The sequence below is a fragment of the Mesoplodon bidens genome (genome assembly GCF_964165515.1).
Source record: "Mesoplodon bidens genome assembly, chromosome: 18".
Classification (NCBI taxonomy): Eukaryota; Metazoa; Chordata; class Mammalia; order Artiodactyla; family Ziphiidae; genus Mesoplodon; species Mesoplodon bidens.
Genome location: NC_138175.1, coordinates 47,886,794 through 47,908,541, shown reverse-complemented (window position 1 = coordinate 47,908,541; position 21,748 = coordinate 47,886,794). Strand labels below are relative to the sequence as shown.

General features: G+C 46.7%; 1 pseudogene across 1 annotated transcript; it reads right to left on the bottom strand.

The window, feature by feature from the left end:
• Positions 1-3,770: 3,770 nt before the first annotated feature.
• LOC308605758 (interferon lambda-3-like) lies at positions 3,771-15,938 on the bottom strand (annotated as a pseudogene). Its single transcript has 6 exons — positions 15,840-15,938; positions 15,544-15,594; positions 5,124-5,183; positions 4,156-4,294; positions 3,966-4,050; positions 3,771-3,869 (listed from the first exon to the last, which is right to left on the bottom strand). The product of its transcript is annotated as an interferon lambda-3-like (transcript).
• Positions 15,939-21,748: the final 5,810 nt, after the last annotated feature.

Sequence of the window (21,748 nt, the reverse complement as noted above, 5' to 3'; positions counted from 1 at the left end):
AAGCAAGTAAATAATGGGTGTCTGGTAGTGAATAAGTGTCACGTTGAGAATGAAAACAGGATGCTGAGATGGGATGACTGAGAGGCTTACCTTAGGTTAGAAGGTCAAGGAAGGTGATGTTGGAGCTGAAGAAATCCATTGTGGGAAGAGCCAGGGAAGAGCATTCCTGGCAAAGAGAACAGCATGTACAAAGCCCCTGAGGCAGGAGTGTGCTTGGTGTGTTGGAGGTATAGCGTGTCTGGAATGGAGTAAGGGGGAGAGTGAGAGGAGAGCAAGTGGGAGAGGCAGGCAGGGAGCAGGTTCTGCAGAGCCTTGTGGGCTGTGGTCAAGAGTAAAGATTTTATTCTCAGAGCTGTGGGAAGCCAGTGGAGTGTTTTCAGCTGGGGCAGTATATGGCCTGATTTCCATGGAGAATCCAGCTTTGAGCAGGGCGTGCCTGTCTTCAAAACAAAATCAGGAACGGCCACCTCAGAACTTGGCATCCACCCATCAGCATATTTGGGGCCTACGTGGTCCCCGGTTCAGCCCTTTGGATGACAACCATCACATTCCTTCCCCTGTAACTTCAGGTCTTTCATTTTAACAGAGAAGTATTTATCAATGCCAATGACATGCTTGGTTTTGTTTTTTCCCAAAATTGAGAGATTTAAACCCAAGAACAGGTACATTAGGTGAGAGAGGGCATAGTATCATTCGAGGGGAGTATTGGAAGATCTGCTCTGTGCCCTGGTCCTGTGATGGGCACTGGTGACCCAGCAGTGACCAATTGGTCAACAGTGACTGACTGACCAAGACAGCTCCAGTTCCTGCCCTCTTGGAGCTCAGGCAGACAGATGGCAATAGGGCTGCGGTGGGAGAAACATAAAGCCTATCAGAGCCCAGAAGAGCTGCCTGACCCTGCCTGGAGGTTCAGGGTAGCAAGTGACAGGAAGTCAGCTTAACTGGATTAAGTGTAAAAAGTGTGCATTTGTTGGCTCATGTAGCTAGGAAGGAGACAGTCAAGGGTAAAGCTACCAGGAACTTGGCCTTAGAGACTGGAACCCAGGCTCAACTCCATCATGACAGTCTTCCCATTCATTTCTCTTCTCCGCTTGTCTCAGCTCAGATGTATCCCCTTCAACTGCATGTAGTAGGGAAAATGGCCATTTATTTACAGACACAGACTCAATCCTTCTAGCACCATAGCCCAGAGGTAAAATGGCAAAATCTCCAGTCCTAAATGAAAAAAAAAAAATCCCAGGGAAGGGCTCTGATTGGCCTGACTGGGGACACATGCCACCCCTGCATTGATTGTGATATCCAAAGGAATGGAATGCTTTGCCCGGCCAGGTTGGGGTCACATGTCCAGATCGTTTGGTCGAGGGACGAGGGAGGTGCTAAAAATATTTGGGTGAGCCATATGGAATTGCCAGTTTTGTAGGTTAGAAATGGCAGAACATTGGCAATTTCATATGGTTGAACCTAAATAGTCACTGGAAGAGTAGGATGGGAAAACTTATTGGGCATATAAAAGCAATAGAAACCCCAGTGCTCCACTCAGAAGGATTTTTTTTTTTTTTTTTTGTGGTACGCGGGCCTCTCACTGCTGTGGCCTCTCCCATTGCGGAGCACAGGCTCCGGACGCGCAGGCCCAGCAGCCATGGCTCACAGGCCCAGCCGCTCCGTGGCACGTGTGATCCTCCCAGACCGGGGCACGAACCCGCGTCCCCTGCATCGGTAGGCGGACTCCCAACCACCGCGCCACCAGGGAAGCCCACTTAGAAGGAATTTTGGTGGAGGAAGTGATATTACTGAGACATAGGGAATGAGTGGAAATTAGATGAAGACGTGGTAGTGGTGGGAGAGTAGTGGGGACATGTCCCAAGCAGAGGGAACAGCTTATGCAAAGGCTGTCATGAGGGAGGCAAGGGAAGACTGGTCACTTTACTCTGGAGATGGGGTGCTCTGACTGGGCACACCTGAGTCTTGTGTCCAACCAATGAGGGAATGGGAAAGGGGGGTCACGCCCCAGAGGAAAATTGAGAAGCTTTACCAGGTGAAATGGACGCTGGGCAGGCAAACCAAAACATATCCAGTTCAAAATTTCTTTGTTAGGCCTTGGCATCTCCAAGCAGAGGTTTGCAACCTTGTTTCAATTACATCACTCATATTGAAAAGGGGTATATGCCTGAACTCAGACATGTCCTACATGATTCAAATTTTTATTATCAAATAATTGGTCTCTTTCTCTGGGTTCTTTGCTGGGCATACAGAGATGGATTTTTGAGGATACATTTGGCTGAAGAAACAAAACCCAATTAACATGACTCAAGATATTTGGTTATCTCATTTAATATGTCTGGAGTTGGGAGTTTGGAGCTGTTAATGCAACAGCTTATTGATATCACCAATGATCCATTCTCCTACTATTTTGTTCCACCTTCCTTAGAAGAATAGTTTCATATTCTAGGCTTGCTGCCTCATTGGCCACCACAGCTCCAGGTCTCTCCTCCTTATACCAATGAACTAAGCAGGAAGGAAGGGAACAAATGGAAAAGCTTTCTTTGTGTTAAGGAAGAAAAAAATCCGAAAATAATAAAAATGACAGCAATAAACGCATATATGGGACTTAACCTGGGCCAAGAATTGTTTTCAATTCTTTACATAAATTAACTCACTTAAGAAGCCCTTCAGGGGCTTCCCTGGTGGCGCAGTCGTTGAGGGTCCGCCTGCAGATGCAGGGGACACGGGTTCGTGCCCCGGTCCGGGAGGATCCCACATGCCGCGGAGCGGCTAGGCCCGTGAGCCATGGCCGCTGAGCCTGTGCGTCCGGAGCCTGCGCTCCGCAAGGGGAGAGGCCACAACAGTGAGAGGCCCGCGTAACGCAAAAAAAAAAAAAAAGAAGCTCTTCAGTCTCATGGCCACTCCAAACTGCAGAGGCAAGTGATCCACACTGGGCCTTGTCCAATTTCGTGACCCACAGAATCTGTGAGCATAATAAGATAGTTGCTTTACTCCACTAAGTTTGGAGTGTTTGTTATGACTTGGAGGATATTGTTTGTGTGAAAGCTGGAGCCATGGCTGCTGTCTTGAGACCGTGAGGTAGCCAGAGTAAGAATCAGTCAACAGAAATGGAAAGAACCTGGTTCCCCAATGACATTGTTGAATGAATGAATGAATGAGTTTTGGAACTGCCCTGCCAATGCACTTTTTACTGTGACATAATAAATTCATTTTTGTTCTACCCATTTGAGTTAGGTTTCTGACACATTATAGGATAAAGCATCCTGACTGATATAGACTTCCATCTGTCCTAGGTACATATGGAAAAGAGAGATATACAGTTCACACAGGGAGAGATATATAAACGTGCATAAATACACACACACTTACACACACGTGGGCATGAATATGCTGTTATACGTCTTCAGTTGGACTCAGGTTCGGGCAGATACTCACTTGGATGCCTGTACATACTCAGTCACAGAAGTCAGGCACACGCAAATATACGCAACCTGTCATGAATTTTGCCTGCACTACACAGACATCCACACTCAGTCACAGACCCACAGTCACACACACACACACACACACTCAAAGATTCACTTATCACAGAAGATTCCAATTCCTTACTGTTTATTTCTGCATATTATATAAATGTAGAAAAAGAAACATTTCTTTCAGGTCTTAGTCAGGGCTGCAGGGGTGAGAAGAAATAACTTAAGGCAGGGCTGGGGTTAGTGCATAAATAAGGTCTGGGCTCCCAGATGGGCTGGGGTAGGTCCCAGTTCTCAGATGCACAGGTCTCCTCTGGCAGCACAATTCAGGTCCCAAGTGAGGAGGTGGAAGAGGATGAATGTGACAGAGGCCTTGAGGCCATCTTGAAACTCCTGTGGGAGAGACGAGAAGGTGGTTTCCCATTGCCCAGGCATCAGCCTCCTCCTTACCCAGGACCCAGGCATCCACCCTCTTCCCGGGTCACTCACCTTCTTTGGGGCCTCCTGGAGCCGATGCAGCCAGTACTGGAAGCGGCTCCTGGGGCCTGGAGCCTGCTGTGGGCTGAGCCTGCACCTGAGAACAGAGGAAGGTGGTGTGTGAGACAGGGCTTGGGAGAGAGGGGTGAGGTCCCACCTTCCCAGAACCCACAGATATGGCCCGGGTGTCCCGAGCGCTCACACAGGCCTGGAGCTTGGAGTGGATGTGGTGCAGCGTGTGAAGTGGCTGGTCCAGGATGTGATCCAGGGATGAGTTAGCCACCATCCCCAGGACCCTTCAGTGTCAGGGCCAGCTCCGCCTCCAAGGCTGTGGGGTGCTCCTACACCTGAGGAGAGGTGAGAGAGAACAGGTGAGGTGGAAAGGTGAGGAAGGATAGGCAAGAAGGCCCAGTTAAGTGGGGACAGGTAGGAAGAACAGGGGAGGAGGGCAGGTGATATGAGACATATGAGGGGGACAGGTAAGGGGAGACAGGAGAGGGGAACACATGAGGAAGGTGGCAGATGAAGGGGATACAGGTGAGGCAGAATGATAAGGGAAGAGGAAAGTGAGGGAACAGGTGAAAAAGTGAAATGGGGACAAATGAAAAGTGACTCATGAGGGAGGTCACCGGGGTCTGAAGAACGGGGCTGGGAACGGGTGAGAAGAGAACAGTTTGGGGAGGTAGGTGAGTGCGGGACAGTTGGCTGCATAGGTGAGAAGCGTGGAGGAAGGAGAAGTGTTCGCTGGGAAAAGATCAGCGGAGGAAGATGACAAGGGACAGAGGTGAGAGCGCGGGGAGGGCAGGTGAGAGGGGATGAGGGAATCAGTGTTGAGAGTAGATGGTGACAAGGTGGGCAGGGCAAGGGGCACAGGCTGGGGCCAGAGCCGGGAGAGAAGAGAGAAGTGAGAAGGAACAAGGTAAGAGTGCAGGTGAGAGGGACAGGTGGGGGAGATAGGGAAGTGAGGACAGGCAGAGAGATGATAAAAAGGAACCCAGGGGAGGGACAGGGTCAAGGGAGCAGTTGGGGAGGCACAGGGGCCCAGGACAGAGGAGGAGAGACCAGAGAGAGGGAAGCACAGGTGAGATAAAGGACATCAGGGGCTGCCTGCAAAGCCAGAGGAGCGGGGTGGGCAGGTGAGGGCAGGCGGGCCTGACTCTCCCGACTCACCTGCAGCTGCCTCAGGTCCCGGGTCCTGGGGAAGAGGCGGGAGCTGCAGTTACAGTCCTTCTGCAAGAGAGACACTTCCCAGAGAGCAAGGGCAAGGTCAGCCCACAATGGGAGGGACAGAGGCTAGCAGCAAGGATGAAGGTCTAGCAGGAGGGCTTGAGTTTAATCCACAGCAGAGAGAATAGATGTTAGTCATAGCCGAAAAGCTAGAGGCTAGCCCATGTAGCAGGACGATAGAGGTTAGGCCAACAGTAGCAGGGTAGCAGCTTGGCTATGGTAGAAAGGGTAGAGGCTAGCCCACAACAGGGACTTACCAAGGCATCTTTGGCTTTTTCTTTTTTTTTATGGCCGCACCCCGCGGCTTGTGGGATCTTAGTTCCCTGACCAGGGATCGAACCCGGTCCCGGCAGTGAGAGTGTGGAACCCTAACCACTGGACCGCCAAGGAATTCCCATCCTTGGCTTTCTTGAAGGCCACCAGCTCGCTTGGCAGCAGAGATTTGAACATGCCAATGTCGCAGCCCTTCCTGGTTGTGGTGGGGACAGGACATGCTCTAGCCAAGCCCAGCCCCATGGTCATCACCAGAACTAGCGTCAAGTCTGCAGCCATGGCCAAATCGTAAACTGCTTCCCCAGCTGCCTGGCTCGGCTTTTTAGCCAAGCTAAATGCGCAACCCTGGCTGAGGGCTTTGACTTTAAAAGGCATGAGTGGATGGGACCAGCTGCTAAGCCAGGTGAGTTGACAGGTATGGGCGGGACCAGGTGAGCTCAGAGCTATGCCCAGAAGGAAAGAGAAACTGAAATCCCAGGAGGGAGCCTGAGAAGTTCCTGAACCTAGTTAGGAAACCCTGGGATGTTGGGGAGCCCCTGACTGAGGCTGAGGCAGGAAGAGAAATGGCACAGCAAGGCAGGGGCTGGGGCGGGGTGTGTGTGGGCGGGGCTGCTGGAGCAGCAGAGAGGGAGCTTCCTCCACTGGTTTAAGCGTGTTCCGCTAACTCATTCATATTAGGCTCCGAACATTCCCGTGAGTAGTTATTTTTATCATCACCCCCCATTTTACCAGTGAAGGAACTAGGGCACAGGAGGGTAAAGTGACTTAACCTAAGGTCCCACAGGTGTTTAATGGCAGAGCTGGGGTTTGAATGGAATCCCATGCAATTACTCCCTATTCTGTGTACAGCCAAAGCAGAAGATGGGAACCTCTGGGACCCACAGACGTCCAGCTTTCCTTTCTCTCCCTCTGGGTAGCATGAAAGGCTAGGAAGTTCCTCATTTGTGGGGCAAGAGCACGTGCTGGGGACTGGAGGGGCTGCCTGAAAAGAAGGCAGTGAGTAGGGCTTCCAGAAGGCAGGCAGAGTCTGGTTGCTTTGCTATCATCATCCCCTGCGGCGATAATCATTGTGTAGCGAGAAGGGAATTGCTCTGATGTACAGGCACTTCACATTTTTCATTCCTTTATTTTTTTCTTGGCCCTTAGGTGCAGAAAGATACTAATCATACCCTTCAGATCATAATATAGAATCACAATTGGCCCATGAAAGACCCTCTAAGCTTTTACCCCCAGCCTCATGCCCAAGCCCTATCCCATCCCTCCCCTTCACAGACACCCACTTTAATGTGCTTGATATATAGCTGCGAAGATATATCTTTATACTTTGTGCTTTTGTGTGTGTATATGTCTCCAATTTACATAAATGGGATTGGGCCATAAATCTTGTTCTGTTTCTTCCCCCTCTTTTTTTAAACTTAACAGTATGTTTCTGAGGTCCATGTAGTGGTGTACATCAATCCCTCTGTTTCTTTTTTTTTAATAAATTTATTTATTTTATTTTTGGCTGCGTTGGGTCTCCGTTGCTGCGTGTGGGCTCTCTCTGGTTGTGGCGAACAGGGGTAATCTTCGTTGCAGTGCGCGGGCTTCTCATTGAAGTGGCTTCTCTTGTTGCAAAGCATGGGCTCTAGGCTCGCGGGCTTCAGTAGTTGCAGCACGCAGGCTCAGTAGTTGTGGCTCGCGGGCTCTAGAGCGCAGGCTCAGTAGTTGTGGCGCATGGGCTTCGTAGCTCTGTGGCATGTGGGATCTTCCCGGACCAGGGCTCGAACCCGTGTCCCCTGCATTGGCAGGCGGATTCCCAACCACTGCGCCACCAGGGAAGGGAAGCCCCCAAGCTCTCTGTTTCTAACTGCTGTGTTGTATTCCATGGTGTGCCAACAGCACTCCTTCACTTATTTATTCCTCCAGTGACGGACATTTAGGTTGCCTCCAGCTCCCTATCACCATAAGGCTCACACACATCCTCTCTGTGGGAGGTTTTCTAGGCTGCTGTAGCCCCAAGCGGGTGCCCCCACCATATCACTTCAGCTCATTTTCTCTCTCACTTGTACATCTGGTTCCCACACGCGCTGACAGCTTCCCACCTCATGTGTCCGTATCTATCTGCTTCTCTATCTGAGTCTTTCTCCTGTGGGCATGCAAAACAGACTGGAAGTGCCAGGATTAATTCCCCATGGGCAATCTTCAACCAGTGAGGGTCAGGAGCTTGTGATTAAACACTTTTGCTTCCCTTTTCCTCAGTGAGTCAATTCTGAGGTATGTTCTACATGATTTCTCAACTCCTTAGAGGGTCCTGGGTACCAATGAGCTCTAGTTGTTCACAGTGGTCACCCTTTCGGGGCTGGGACTAGGGTGAGGAAGCAAGGTGTCTAGGGTGCAAAATTTAAGGAGCCAGCCCCCCTCAGGTTCAGGTAAGCGCCCTAGGTGCCTCACTTGCTTCACTCTAGTCCACACTCTGCACCATTTATTGGCTTTTCCTCTTTCCTTTAAAAAAAAAAATTGTGGGGGACACAGTTTTTCGAGGCAGGATTCTGCTGTGTTCCCCTTTGCCTGGCAAAGCAGGAAAGCTATCCTTTTCTACTTTGCCCAAAACTCTGTCTCTTAGATTTAGTTTGGCACAGGTGTACAGAGAGGCTGAGCTTTGGGCATCAGGACTCCTGCAGGTAAAGACAGTCCAGTCTTGAGGGTCATGGCTAGTGAGGGGGCAGCGGTCGCTAAAGAAATACTGACGCCCATCTTGTTCTGTGCTTTACCCAACCTGAAAAGAAAAAAAATCATCCCTCTGATAAATGCTTATTGAGGGCCTACTCTGGTCTGGGATGCAGGAGGTGGGGGGCTGGGGGCTCAGGCAGGTCAACGAATGATGCATTCTTATGACAAAAAGATGCAGTCGGGGGCGGGGCTGGGGGAACTGTGGCACGTGAGAGGCAAGCCCCATCTAAAGGCATCCACTAAAGAAAAATGTGTTAAACACGTCCCCTCTGTGTTTTAAACCCCAAGAGTGAATGACTTCTCCCTTTTGGGAGTTTACCATCTAGTGGGGAAAATCAGGTAAGCTACAGACAAATGAGGCGCTATGAGAATATACTGTTTCTCCCTCTCTCTCTCTCCCTCTCTCTCTCAGTATATATGTATATATACATATATAGAGAGAGAAGGGGGGGAGGGAGAAATGGGGTGGGGAGAGGGAGAGAGGAGAGGTGGGAAGTGATGTCTAAATTGAGACCTGAAAGATGAGTAAGGCTGGAATAGGCACTGGGTGGTGAAGGTAACTGAGATTCCAAGATTGCAAGCAACCCATGTAAAGGGGATTTTTAGCCTCTGCTAGACTGCTTATCTTGCATTCCTCGCCTCATAGGGTACTTTGTTCTTGTCCTCTTTTCTTTATCACTGTGTTAGGTTAGGTGATAAACGGGGTGGGGGGTGGGGGGGTTGGTGATGCTTCCAGCTGGGTTCCCACCTGTGCTATTTAGGCTGCCCAGGAGTGAGGAAAAAAAAAAAATGGGGGGCTGTGCCTCGCAGCTTGTGGTATCTCAGGCCCCCGACCAGGGATTGAACCCGGGGCCATGGCAACGACAGCACCAAATCCCAACCGCTAGGCCACCAGGGAACTCGCAGCTGTTTTCTCTTTCAGTCCCAATCTTCCCGCTCACTTGTATTCCCTGGGGATACCTCCCAGATAAACTACCTATACCCTTTGCTCAGGGCATGCTTTGGGGAGATCCCAAACTTAATCCTGATCCCTATTCAGGAGTAAGATTTCTGAGGCACAGGGCACACCTGTGCTTATATTGTCTAGTTAGCACCATTCCGTAGAACTTTCTGCACTGATGGAAGGGTTCTATATCTGTAATGTCCAATACAGGAGTTACTAGCCACATGTGGCTGTTGAGTACTTAAAATGTGGCTAGTGTGTTGGAGGAACTGAATTTTCAATTTCTTTTTTTCCCTTAATTTAAATCTAATTGCTGTATGTGGCTGGTGGCTTCCATAATGGGCAGTGCAGTTCTAAATACTCATCTTGTTCTCCCAAATAGTTGCACCTACTTCCCTCCCTTTGGAGGTGCTCGAGAGATCCTGTATCCCTGCAATAGGGTGGCCTCCTCAACACCTGGCTCTGACTTAGATGATGAGGCCCTAGACTTTGACTATGAGCCTGCTGCAACATAGATGAGACTTCTGAGGTTGAGGACAGAGGTGAGTGAATTTTGCATGTGGAAGGAATGTAAATATCTCATGGCCAGAAAGCAGTCTGTAGTAGTTTCAAAACATGTCTTCAAAAACTTTGACCCTTTCCCTACCGAGAAGTGGGTCTGTCCCCTTCCCTTCAATCTGGGTTGACCTTTGTTGGGCTGTACCCTGAAGGCCTGCAAGCCCTGTACTTGCCCAGCCTCAAGGTCAGTGACAGAGGCATCAATGGTTTAATGGATGGGGGGATCTTACATTTCTGAAGCAAGGTCTTGGAGTGACACCCCACCGGGTGTGGCAGACAGCGGGCAGGACATGGTGGTAGCAGTATTTGCTACGGGGGTTTGGGAGGGAGGTTACCAGTTAGAGGGGGGAACTGATGTCAGGTTGGCTCACTGGTTACCAGGGAAACCAGCAGAGGAGCATGGCCCCTCACCACCCCTCGGATAAGCTGTCTTGGTGGAGACATTCTGATTTAAGATTAGAACAATCACTAGCTGGGGCTGGAGGCAAGTCTGTAGGTGTTTACTGATTAAGCTCTATGATTTAGAGGAAGGGTCAGTCATGTGAGTAGGGTGTAGGTGAAGCAGGGACTGGTCAAGCAGGGGATGTACAGAGAGCAAGAGAACAGCCATCTTGGGTGGCCTTATCATACAACCTAGTGGCTCACGTGTAACCATAGGTGCTGCATGACCTCTGGGTCTAAGTCAGAAAAGACTTAGGCAGCGTCTGTGTCGTTCTCTCTCTCTCTCTCTCTCTCTTTTTTTTTTTTTTGCCATGCCGCAGGGCATGTGGGATCTTAATTCCCCAACCAGGGATCAAACCCATGCCCCCTGCAGTGGAAACGCAGAGTCTTAACCACTGGACCACCAGGGAAGTCTCCGCATGTTTCTCTTGAGAATCTCTCTCTGGGGAAGGCCTGCTGCCATGTGAAAAGGATGAATAACCCGAGACCACCATGCTCCCACCCTGACTCAGCATCAACTGCCAGCCATGTGAATGAGACATCTCAGACATCCAGCCCAGCTCTCAGAACCCCCAGACTATGGTTGGGGCTCTATCATCTCTAATCCCCACCCCACCAAGGACTCTACACAGCCATTTTTACTCTACTGCTCCCAGGCCTCTGTGGCCCAAATAACAAAATAATTATATATGCACACATACATTCATACATATACAATCTCCCCTTTTATATACAAATGGGTATATATATATATATATACACACACACACACACACACACACACACACATACATACATGCATACATACATACATACATATCTGGTTACAATGACTATGAAACAAATTATCCAAAACTCCAAAAAATGTGATTCAGCCACTGTACGCTACTGTACAAGGTGAGCAGCACTGGGAATGTATAAACAGAGCTCTGATTATTGTTCTGGCAGTAACATTTTAAGAAAGGAATTAGAGCCTCATATTATAATACTCCAAATATCCAGGATACAAAAGAAAATAATTCATTATACTTGATGTCTCAAGAATCAGGAAAATCTTAAACAGAATGGGAAAAGCCAATAAGTAGATACCAACACCAAGATGATGCAGATATTAGAATTATTTGACAAGAATTTTAAAGTAACTATTGTAAAAATGCTTCAAGGAGCAATCATGAACGCTCTTGAAACAAATTAAAAAATAGAAAGTCTCAGCAAAGAAATAGAAGACATAAAGAACTGAATGGAAATTTTTGAATTGAAAAATATAACACTTGAAATAAAACTCACTGGAAGGGGTAAATAGAAGAATGAAGATGAGAGAGAGAAGAATCAGTGATCTTCATAATAGACCAATAGAAATTATCCACTCTGCACAACAGAGAGTAAACAGACTGAAGTCCAAACAAAAGAGAAGTAGATTTTTAAAAATTAAAAGGGAGCTTTTGGGACAAAGGGAGCCTCAGGGACCTTTAGGACAATAAAAAATGATCTAATATTCATATCATTGAAGTTCCAGAAGAAAAACAGAAAGAAACTGGGTCTGAAAAAAAGTTTTGAAGAAATAATGGCTAAAAATATCCCATAGTTAGCAAACTATATAAACCTACAAATTCAAGAAGCTGAATAACCCTTAAACAGGATAAATAAAAGAAATACAAATCTAGGAACATCATAAAAACACTTCTGAAAACTAAGGACAAAGAAAGAAACTTGAAAGGAACCAGAGAGAAAAGATGCATTACATTTTATAGGGGGACAATAATTTGATTGACAATGGATTGCTCTTCAGAAACCATAGAGGCCAGGAGAAAGTGACCCATTTTTCAAACGCTGTAATAAAAGAACTGTCAACCAAGATTTCTTTATCCAGTGAAAAATATTCTTTAAGAAAGAATATGGGACTTCCCTGGTGGCGCAGTGGTTAAGAACCCGTCTGCCAATGCAGGGGACACGGGTTCGAGCCCTGGTCTGGGAAGATCCCACATGCCGTGGAGGAGCTAAGCCCATGTGCCACAACTACTGAGCCTGTGCTCTAGAGCCCGCGAGCCACAACTACTGAGCCTGCGTGCCACAACTACTGAAGCCCGCATGCCTAGAGCCCGTGCTCCACAACATGAGAAGCCCACACACCACAATGAAGAGTAGCCCCCACTTGCTGAAACTAGAGAAAGCCCATGCGCAGCAACGAAGACCCAACGTAGCCAAAAAAAGAGAAAAAAGTAAATGGTTGGAAAAAGATATAGCAATCAATAGAAAGCTGGAGTGCCAATAGAAATACTAGATAAAGTAGGCTTTAGGAAATTATCAGAGACAGAGAAGGACATTACATAATGATAATAGGGTCAATGTACCAAGGAGACAAAACAATCTTAAAAGTGTATACACCAGGGCTTCCCTGGTGGCGCAGTGGTTGAGAGTCCGCCTGCCGATGTAGGGGACATGGCTTTGTGCCCCGGTCCGGGAAGATCCCACATGCCACAGAGCGGCTGGGCCCGTGAGCCATGGCCACTGAGCCTGCACGTCTGGAGCCTGTGCTCCGCAGCGGGAGAGGCCACAACAGTGAGAGGCCTGCATACCGCAAAAAAAAGCAACAACAACAAACAAAATTAAAAATAGGATACCTCTTACAATTGCTAAAAAAAACCCACTTAGATATAAGTCAACAAAATATAGATAGAATCTGTATGTTAAAAGTTACAAAATTCTGATGAAATGTTACCGAGACCAAGCTCATATGGCTTGCTGCACAACAGGCCAATACATCGAGAGATGAGTTGGGGCAAGGAATAGGGGCTTTATTTGGAAAGCGAGCAGACCGAGAGCGTGGTGGACTCGTGTCCCAAAGAACCATCTTACCCGAGTTAGAATTCAGGCTCCTTTCATGCTAAAAAGGGAGGGGGTATGGTTCGTCGTTGCAAGCTTCTTGGTGGGGAAATCCTTTGTTCTCTCAGCTATTCACTGTAGGGCTGGTTGCAATATTCTTATAAATCTCCAACAAGACAAATGTTATTCTCTATCCTGCAACTTTTTATCTCTATATGAATGGAAAAGTGATATATATTTAAAGGTCAGATGGGCTATCATGTATATTTCAGGCTATAGGCAACATTCTTTTACAAAGGTGTAGGGCCAGAATTACTAAGCAGCGGCAACAGAGCACAAAGGGTTAGAGCTAAAGGAATAGGTCGGATATGGAATCAGGTTTGTTCTTCTCTTTTTACAGAAAGGCATCAAAGGAGAAATAAATAAAGGTAGAGACATACAGTGAACAGGAATGCTCAATGTAGTAAAGATGTCAATTCTCTCCAAACTGATTTGTAATTCAATGCAACTCCTATCAAAATGCCAACAAGATTTTTTTTAGTATATATACATAAGCTTATCTTAAAATTTCTATTTACATGGATTATTGTATTTAAATTTATATGGGAAAGAACCAGAACGGTTAAAACAATATTAAAAAAGAAAAAAAAATGTTAGAGGAATCACACTACCTGATCTCAAGACTTATTAGATAGTGACAGTAATCAAGACAGTGTGGTACAGGGGGAAGCATAGACACATTAATCAATGGACCAGAGTAGGGAACCTAAAAATGGGGCCACATAAGTATGCCCAAATGAATTTTGACAAAAACTGAAAAACAATTCAAAAAGGAAGGATAGTCTTTTTAACAAATGGTGCTGGAACAACTGGACATTAGTAGGCAAAAATATGAACCTTGACCTAAACTTCACACCTTATACACAAATTAACTCAAAATAGGTCATATATCTTCATGTAAAATGTAAAACTGTAAACTTTTAGAAGAGAACATAGGAGAGCACCTTCATGACCCAGGATTAGGCAGAGTTCTTAGACTTGACACCAAAAGCACGATCCTTTAAAAAAACAAAAGGATCGATTGGACTTCATCAAAATTAAAAACTTTTATTCTGTGAAAGGCTCATTTAAAAGGATGAGAAAATAAGTAGCTGACTGGAAGAAAATATTCGCAAACCACATATCTGACAAGGACTAGTATCTAGAATATATTTTAAGAACCTCAGAAGTCATCAATTTTGAAAAGTCAAAAAATCCAATTAGAAAATGGGCAGAAAACATTGACATTTCACCAAACAGTATATTCAGGTGGCAAATGAACACAAGAAAAGATGTCAGCATCACTTGCCATTAGGAAAATGCAAATTAAAATTATGCAAATTGAAATCGTGATGAAATGATGATTCATCATTCACTACACACCTACTAGCCTGGCTAATAATAATAATAATACTGATAGGACCAAATGCTGGTGAGCGTTAGAAGAAACTGGAACTCTCATACATTGCTAATGGGAATGTAAAATGGCACAGCCATTCTAGAAAACAGTTGGAGATTTCTTAAAAAGTAAAGCATACACTTACACTGCATGACTCAGCAGTCACGCTCCTGGGCATTTATCCTAGAGAAATAAAAATTCATGTTCACACAAAAATCAGATATGAATATTCATAGCAGCTTCAATAGCCCATTAAACTATTTAATACTAGCTAACCTGGTTAATATTATTAGTTCATAGTAGCCCCAGACTAGAAACAATCTGTATGTCCTTCAACTGCTGAATGGTTAATATTCCTTTGTTGTCATATCCATGCAATGGAAGAGTACTGAGCAATAAAAAGGAAGGAACTAGTGATACACAAATTGGATGAATTTTAAGGGCACTGTGCTGAATGAAAAAAGCCAATCTCAAAAGGTTACATGCTATAGGACTCCATTTATTTAATATTCTTGAAATGACAAATTATAGAGATAGAGAACAGATTCGTAGTTGTCAAGGGTAACAGAAGAGGAGGGAAGGTATGACTGTATAAACGGGTGGCACTTGGGCATTCCTCTGTGGCGAGAAGATAATTCTGTATTTTGATTGTGGTACTTATACATATGATAAAATGTCATCGAATTATACACAAAAGTCCAAAAACAAACAAACAAACAAAAAAAAGAGTGCATTGGAAAGCTGGGGAAGTCCCAGTCCCAGTAAGGTCTATGGTCTAGTTAATTGCATTGTGACAATGTCAATTTCCTAGTTTTGAGACAGTGCTATAGTTATGTAATAATGGATACAGGGAGCTTCTCTGTAGTATTTTTGCAACTTCTTGTAAGTCTATAGTATTGTAAAATTTTTATTTTTTTAATGTACTATGCAGTAAATGTACTAAAAGAAAAAAACGATTCCATGCGCATTTTTCCGTTCAGCTTATGCTCCTTTTCCCCTTTCTTTCTTACCTCCCTTTCTGCCCCTCCCTGCCCTACTCCAATCGCCTTAGATAACCATTGTTAACTCACAGCTTTTCCTATACACTTATATCAAATGCAGATTCATGCACATATTCTCGTTTTGGTTTTACAAAAGTGGCATCAGTCATATGTTTTTCTGTAGTTTGCTTTTCTCACTTTGCAGTGCTCCTGGAACTGGCCAGCGTTTTCCTGGGGGTCAGGGTAGGTCTGCGGGAAGGAGTAAAGGGGAGGCACGAGTTCCCAGGTGGGGGTAGGAGGGGCTGTCAGGGGACCCTGATTGGGGTCTCAGCCCCCCTCCCACTGCGCATCACTCCCACAGTGCCTGCCGGGCCACCTTGAAATCTCTGGTGCATCTCTCAGGAGCCCCACTGCAGGTGTGTAGGGGACCCAAGGGGCAAACACAGGGGGCGCGTTTTCAAGGGCAGAGGCTGGGAGACGGCAGAAAGGGGCACTTCGGTTCCCCGGGGTTTGAGGAGGTGGATGGGCTGCACAGGCTTGCCCTGCAGAACGTCGGATGCCACCCCGAGGTTGCAACCCAAGGGAACCTCCATCTCCTACTCAGCCTTTTCTGCACGCTCCTCCCCACCTCTTGCTTATCCCTCCTGCGCAGGTCTGAAAAGTTCCCCAGCCCCTACATTCCTTCCCAGCCCTGAGGTCCACAGCCCTGCCCAACCCTGCCTAGGGTGCCCAGAATCCCTGAGAGCCTTTGGGGCACCCTGGGTGGGAAACAGGAAGCCCTTGCTAGCAAAAAGGATACAGAAGAGGAGACAAGTGGGGAATAAGCGAAGGGGGAATGATGAAAAAGACAGAGGCAGAGGGTTAGAGGTGAGGGGGGAGGTCTGTGAGGAGTGTCTGAGAGGGGACAGGTGGGCAAGGCAGGCAAGGGAAACCACAACTGGATTAGAACAGTTGAGAAGGTTGAGTGAAGGGGGCAGGGAGGTGGGACAGTGAGAGAGTTGAAGGGAAGTTAGGAGAGGGAGAAAGGTGAGGGGAGACAGGTTATAGAGGCTGGGGGGGAGAGCCGGATGAAAAGGCCAGGTGAGGCGGCCAGGTGAGGCAGGAGAGTTAAAACGCCCATTGGACTCTCCTCCTTCTCTCTGACTTGCCCCTTGCCTGTGCCCGCCACCTGTGCCACTCAAATATGTCTCCTCACCTCTCTCTCTTCACCCTGACTTTGTGGGTCTCCTTCTCACTGATCACCTGTCCCCACTGTCCTGCTCAGCTTTGCCCCTCACATGTACCCATCTTTCAGCTCCCCCAGCTCCTCGCTTGCTACAGCAGGTCCCAGCTTTCAGGTCCTCCGGAGGGGCAGGAGCCATGCCCACCAAGTCCCTAAGGATTCTCTCATCTGTTTTCTCATCATATATTAATGAGCCCCCAGTGTGTGCCCTGGGTGATCCAATGTTTACTGCCTTGGTCCCTCAGAGAGGAGTGGGTCTGAGGACAGCGGCAGGGCGGGAGGGGGTCTCAGCCCAGAGCACGAGGGATGGGGGAATAGACCTCAATAGTAAGAGCTACCACTGTCATCACCCAACGAAGGAACATGTGAGTCCACAGACGACCTGAGAGAACAGTGCCAGGAGTGAGAGCCCCAGAGGTGAGCCTTTAGCAGGACAAGTGGGAAATCATAAAGCTCCCCCAGCTTTATGACAGTGGTGATGTTTGAATGCTTACCCTATACTAGGCACTGTTCCAGATATGTCACTTGTGTTGTCCCCCTTAATCCTCAGAATAGTCTTAGGACCTAACTCAGACATATTATTTATATTTCCCATTTTCCAGATGAGGAAACTGAGGCACAGAGAAGTAAAGTAATCTGCCCTAGGCTACACAGTTTGTAGGTGGTGGAGTCAGATTCAATCCCAGGTCTGCCTGACTCGAGAGCTTCTTAACACTCATAGGGGAGGCTTACAAAGGTGGTGGCCTCTGCTCTCTTGGATGCCTGCCCACTAGAACCTCGCAACACAGCAGTCTCTCCCAGGTGTGTGCCCCCAAAGGTGCCACTTGGACAGGGCTGGACCTATGGCCCTACCTGTTGGATGGACAGGCTGAAGGGATAAAGACATGGAAGGGAGAGGGGAGTCACGGCTGGGGCATGGATTGGGCAGATGGATAGATGGATAGATGGATAGATGGATGGGCATTGATCAGGGGAGGGAGGTCTGCCTCACCTAGCTTTGCCTCTAACTTCTGGCTGTGGAAAGTGTTGGTACTTCTTCTCTGTGGGTGTATTTCTCCTGGAGTCTCTGTCTCCCGCGTTGCGTGAGTCTGGGGCTCAGCTTTTGATTTCTTGGGTCTCAGTCTCTGGCGCTTTGCTGCTGTCTGTTTTCTGGCTCTAGCCTCTATCTTGGTGTCTGCATCTCTATTTGAGTCTGTTTTCATATTTTATCAATATTTCCATGGCTCCTGGGGCCCCAGGGGGCAGCTTTCAGCCTTGCTCAGTGTTTTTCAGCCTCTGCTGCACATTAGAAACACCTGGGGAGTTGATAATACTCATAACAAAAATAGCAAATATTTATTTGGCGCATATCCTATGCTAGGCACTGTTATACTTATGTTAACTCATTTAATCCTGACTATGCCCTTATGAGATAGGTATTATTATTACCCCCATTTTACAGATGAGAAAACTGAGACCTCAAGAATCCACTTCCAAATCTCATAGTTAATCATAGGCAGAACTGGGATTGAACCTGGTACTCCTTAAACTTTAACCTATGTATGAACCACTTGAAGTTATTGTTAAAATGCAGATTTCTGATTCAGTAGGTGGGGGTGGGGTCAGGCCTGCGATTCTGCATTTCTAGCATTCTCCCAAGGTGATGCCAATGGTCTGTAGATCACACTTGAGGAGCAAGAGTTTTAACCATTTCCAGTTACCACCACTTGGTATAGGGCAGTGCTTCTCAAAGTGTGGTCCTTGGACCAGCAGCATCAGCTTCACCTGGGAACTTTTTTTTAATCTTTTTTTTTTTAATTACTTTATTTTTTGGCCGCATTGGGTCTTCGTTGCTGTGCGTGGGCTTTCTCTAGTTTCGGCGAGTGGGGGCAACTCTTTGTTGCAGTGCACAGGCTTTTCATCGCGGTGGCTTCTCTTGTTGCAGAGCACGGGCTCTAGGCACACGGGCTTCAGTAGTTGTGGTGTGTGGGCTCTAGAGTGCAGGCTCAGTAGTTGTGATGCATGGGCTTAGTTGCTCTGCAGCATGTGGGAATCTTCCCGGACCAGGGCTCGAACCCGTGTCCCCTGCATTGGCAGGTGGATTCTTAACCACTGAGCCACCAGAGAAGTCCACTGGGAACTTCTTAGAAATGCAAATTCTCTGAGCTACACTGAATCAGAAATTCTGGGTGTGGAGTCCAGCAGTCAGGTTTAGTAAGACCTCCAGCTGATTCTGATGCACATTAAAGTTTGAGAACCCCTGATTGAGTGTGACAATTAAGACCAGTCAAATCTCTGGGACTGCAGCCCAGACATTGGTGTCTTTACAGTTCCCCAGGTAATTGTAAAGCAAGCAAAGACCCTGAACCACCAGATTAGCTGGAGGGGCAATCCTAGTTTATGTAAGTAAATGAACACACTAGCTGAATTGGAATTTGCTGACAGGGTTTGGGCAGGCCTGGGGAAGCCCAGGTGGGCAGTGGCCAGGAGATGACAAATGGGAAGCTGAATTAGGAAGAGTACCAGAAAGGAGGCTAGAACAGGGAGACTGGAATCCTTCCAAGAGACTCCTGGACAGGCAAATCCTTAGAACCCATGGAATGGTGGGAGGGGAGGAAGTTGCCCTGAGTCACCCCTATTTTCCTTGTGAGGGACACAAAATAAGGGGGCAAATGTTTTTGAAGAAATTGGGGCATGGTGGAGGGCTTTCTTGGAATCTCAATGGACACATGTAGGGTTTGGGGGTGCCAGAATAAAGATGATGGGTTTAGATGAGTTGTCTCAAACACACCCCATAATAAATAGTGATGACAGTGGTATATGAAATGTAAGAAGTGTTCTATATCCACTGTTATAGAGACTCCCTGGGATGACCCTGTGCAGTAAGTATTGCTTTCCTTTTCCTGTCGATGAAATTGAGGCTTCATTGTAACCATCAAGTCATACTTGATTTTTCTTTCTCCCTCTGTCTGTCTGTCTCTCTCACACATAGTCCGTACTATTCTCAATTTATCAGCAAATTCTGCTGGCTGTACTTTCAAAGTGTTTCCAAATTCACCCACTTCTCATCCTCTCCACACCCCCAGCTGGTCCTGTTATGCTCACCTCCTGCCTGGACGATCACAGCAGCCTCCTCCCTGGTCCCTCACCCCCACCCTAGTCTGTCTCCCACATACAGTCAGCGATTATGTCCCCCTTCTATTCAAGACCCTCTCATGGCCCCCATTTCACTCAGAATCAAATCCAAACTCCCTGCCATGCTTTACAAAGCCCGTTGAGGGCTGGCCCTCCAGGTCTTCCAACCTCATCTCCCTCTTCACCCCCCTCTCCTCCACCACATGACCTTACTGCTGTCCTTTCAGCAAGCCCCTTCCTGCCTGTATCCGTCAGGACTCTTAGTTGCAAACAACAGAATCCACACTGTCTAGAGCAGTAAAGACATTCAATTAAAGACATTGGGAAGCTCATAGATTACCAGAGAGGGCAGAGTGGCAGCTTATGGAGCCAAAAGCCTGGAATAATCCCCAGCCACACCATGAGGGCCTCTCTGGGGAGAAGAACCCTGTACCTGAGGCTTAGAATCTCTAAAGGTCAGAACCAGGCTCCAGGAACAGCCTTCCCCAAAGAACCAGAGGCTTTTTTGTTTTTTAAAATTTTACTGAAGTATAGTTGATTTAAAATGTTGTGTTAGGGGACTTCCCTGATGGTCCAGTGGTTAAGACTTCGCCTTCCAGTGCTAAGGGGTGTGGGTTTGATCTCTGGTCGGGGAGCTAAGATCCCACATGCCTCGCAGCCAAAAAATCAAAACATAAAATAGAAGCAATATTGTAACAAATTCAATAAAGAGTTTAAAAATGGTCCACATCAAAAAAATCTTTAAAAAATAAATAATGTGTTAGTTTTTGCTGTACAGCAAAGTGAATCAGTTATACATATACATATATCCACTCTTTTCTTTTTTTTTTTTGCGGTACGCAGGCCTCTCACTGTTGTGGCCTCTCCCGTTGTGGAGCACAGGCTCTGGACGCGCAGGCTCAGCGGCCATGGCTCATGGGCCCAGCCGCTCCGTGGCATGTGGGATCTTCCCGGACCGGGGCACGAACCTGTGTCCGCTGCATCGGCAGGTGGACTCTCAACCACTGCTCCACCAGGGAAGCCCTGTTTGATTCTTTATTCATGATTTAAATTCAAGTTAAAAGTTTGGCCAAGAGTAATTCAGAGGTGACATTGTGTCCTCAGTGTGTCACATCCCGAGGAAAATGCTGTCAGTTTATCTCCTTTTTGGTGATTGGGTTAAGGTGGAGTCTGCCAAATTTCTCCATCATAAAGGTTTCTTTGCTTCCTTCTAGTGAATAAGTCATCTGTGGGAGGATACTGGAGATTGTGTGAATATCCTGTGCTCCAACAACTTTTCACCCAAAGGTTTTAGCATCCATGGATGATCCTCATCTGAATCATTTATTCCACTGATGGTTACAAAATGCCTTGAAGATTTTGAAATATCAATTTTTGTTCTAGCATAAACAGTACGGATTTTCCATCAAGAGGGAAAAATTTTTTAGCAGTCTGGTATTCTTTGACAACAACGTGGAAACAAGTTTTTCTTGCTTTTTTCTTGAAATCTTTTTGTAGCTCGATTCCCGCACAGCCTGAATCTATTTGTCTGCTTGTCTTCCTGTCCTTATTGATTTTTTTACCTGTCCTGGTTTAGAATTTCTTGGAAAGACTGGCCAAACGTCCCTATATTCTAGTGTTTGTGGAGAAATCATTAAACTCAAGTGGGCAATGAAGCTTCAGGAGCACGGATAGGTGATGATGATCATGATGATGATAACTAACATTTATTGAATACAGATGATGTGCTGAGAATTATTCTGTGATTTATATGCATTAAATAACTTCAGATTTTCAATAACCTTATGAGTTAGGTGTCATTTTTATTCTTATTTCAGAGGAAAGTGAGGTACGGAGAGGTTAGACGATTTGATCAAAGGCACATACCTAGTAAGTGGCAGATCTGGGACCTGAATCCAGTGATCTCACCTGAGATTATCTCTCTGACTCACCTCAACTTTAACAAAGAGACTTTGCAAAGAGGAAGACTTTGAAGCAGCTCCCAAGTATCTTGCAAAAAGACTGATATTGATATCAGTCAGGGTTCATTTCTAGAAGAAATAAACCACTCTAGCTATTCTAAACAGA